Below are 2,473 nucleotides of genomic sequence, written 5' to 3' on the forward strand. Positions count from 1 at the left end.
AAAATGATTTCGAAACGTACCTGTGCAGTCTGCTGACCACAGCCATAAGCGACGCAGCAGAGTCCAGGAAGAGGCTCGTCACAGCAAAATTGAGATGTCGGCTGGAACATAAACACAACACGATTAGTTCATGTGTAGTCACAAAACAATCAAAATAAGACGAGTGAAATTACCTGGAACAGTAGATCGGTAGTCCCATAAAGTCAAACTGCGGCAAGGGCGGCGGCGGCAGCGTCACGCAGTCCGTAGTCCTTCCCCGCGACTGCGTGCGAGACGCACAAGGCGGCGGGCTCGAGCAGACAGCTCGCTCGCAGCGTCCGAGTCGAGACGAAGGCAAACAGCAGCGGGGGCTAGGCTAGCGATAGGACAATTATAGGAAATTGGGCTCAAAACAAAGCAGAACGACATTCCAATGGGACACACGACTGACCTTGAGGGAAGAATGTTCTCCAAAGTCTTCGTTAAGTTATGCAATTTAGAATAGGATATAATAAATCGCGGTTGATAAAACATTAATTGATTTCGCGGTTGAGTAAATCTTTAAATTAAATGATATCGCGGTTGATAAAATCCAATTTAACTTCCGATCCCGACGTGAGCGAAAATGATCAGTTGTTTAACATCGATGAGCGCGGAAAATGAACGCGGACTGCAGCAAAACGGCGCGAAAGGACTTGAGAGCATTGTTCCACCATGCCAATGCAGCAATGCAGTCATTAATGAGCTTTGTTGTGTGTTGGAGATGAGTACCCTTTGTAAGTTGTAGCCCCCTAGTAAAGTTCAAATCGCTAAGTAGACCTGAAACATTATATAAAGACTGCCGTACTGGGCTGCGAGGTGGAGCTCTGCACAAGTGGAGCGACCAAACAAGAAGCGTTTGTACACAAACTCCGGCGAACGACGAGGCCTACCTTTGGCAGCGGCAGCTGCGAACGCCGCCGCCTCAGCGCTCGCCCAGGTGGATGGGGTGGGAGTCGGCGGCCGGAGGACACGTCGTGGGCTCCTCTTGCTGGCGATGCACACGAGGGGACACGCAAACCGAAGGGGCCGGGCGCGGACCACGAGTTTCGCGAAAGAATGCTTTGGGCGTAGCAGTGTCAGACTGCGCGGGGCACAGAGGTCATTCCCTGCGCGAGCTCTACGCGGGCGCGTGGGCGCTAGCTAGGGACACATCGGTGCCGACCAAACAGGCTCGGAGTAGAAGACGTTTGGATGCCGAGCGAGGCCCACAGACCTGCAGGGCGATCCCGCACGTTGTTTACGCGTGCCCTCTCCCTCCCGGTGGCAGCGAGTGCGACAAGGACGGAGAGAACAAAACAAAACAACCGTGCGCAACCACCCTCCCTGGCGCAGACGACGGTCAGGCAGCCCGGTTATATCGCTCACCATATATCGCATCCGCGCCAGGCGAGCCGGGGCAGCACCAGGCACACAAACGACTTCTACCTCCAGTCAAAAGGGTCAAAATAAGACCTGCCGCGGAGGCGGGGCGCGGGGCGCACAGCGACAAGTCAGCCACACGGGGCTGCACGACTAGGCGATCGCCTTACTCCCGATCAAAACAGATTGAAACGCCTTATTTACCTCACTTGTTCGTCCCAGAACCGGAGATTAACCAGCAAACCTGAGGTGAAAAGGTGAGCCAAAGAACATCAGCGAAAGTCGGAAACCCGAGGAGCGCATGGGCCACGGCGGGGCGGGCAGCCGTGTGGCGAACGGCGAGAGGTGGCATATTGCGGGTCAACAACAGAACAGTCAAGCAGACACACGAGGCCGCAAGACTTCGCGATCACTTTCACTTCCGTTCAACACCGGTTGTTGAAATGCCCTTTCGACATCCCTTGTTCACCCCAGCGCCAGAGGTAGACCAGCAAATCTGAGGTGAAAAAGTGACCTAAGGCAACATACAGTCGGAATCAAAACAACGGGCGCAAGGGAATCGCGGGGGCCGCGGGGGCGGACTTGACGGCGAGCTGATGTGATGTGATGCGATGTGATGCGATGCGATGGAGCAAGCTAAGCGCGGCGCGACCCACACTCGCAGGACGGACGGATCGCGAAGCCTTGATCTTGAACTCTTCTAGGGCCGGCTGCCGGCTGGCTCCCACACCCACGAGCCAGGTCGGACCGAGGGCTCGAACCGAATGAGCGATAAGCGGCCGGCAGCTCCAGCAGGCAGAGGCGAGGAGGGGAGGAGGGGAGGGTGGGGGAGACAGCGGAGTGGGGGGATAGGGCTTCTTAATATTTAACCTACTAACAGTGACATTGACCTCTTCACTTCAACTTCAACGAGGGTTTTAACGACTGATGGAGAGAAAATATTAGACATCAACAATCATGACCGGTTCGGCGAAAGAGTTGCTAAGTCAACCAAACAGTAAAATGGCGTGGCATCTTTACGCAACGTACTTAATTACTTTATTCTGAGTTCCTAAAATAATTACAAGGCAAATAAACTTCAACAAAATTATTC

General features: G+C 54.1%; 1 long non-coding RNA gene across 4 annotated transcripts in view; it reads right to left on the bottom strand.

Moving 5' to 3' along the window:
• Positions 1-2,113, bottom strand: part of LOC127751094 (uncharacterized) — an 11,984-nt gene extending 9,871 nt beyond the window's left edge. Inside the window, exons 1-3 of one of the 4 annotated variants that reach the window (XR_008011972.1) lie at positions 912-2,113; positions 174-355; positions 21-101 (exon numbers count right to left, since the gene is read on the bottom strand). This is a non-coding gene — a long non-coding RNA (uncharacterized LOC127751094). Of the gene's footprint in view, positions 1-20; positions 102-173 lie in introns of all 4 variants that reach the window. The other 3 variants (XR_008011974.1, XR_008011973.1, XR_008011971.1) reach the window with 3 other exon arrangements.
• Positions 2,114-2,473: the final 360 nt, after the last annotated feature.

This window comes from Frankliniella occidentalis, unplaced genomic scaffold (assembly GCF_000697945.3).
Source record: "Frankliniella occidentalis isolate FOCC.00 unplaced genomic scaffold, Focc_3.1 Scaffold339, whole genome shotgun sequence".
Classification (NCBI taxonomy): Eukaryota; Metazoa; Arthropoda; class Insecta; order Thysanoptera; family Thripidae; genus Frankliniella; species Frankliniella occidentalis.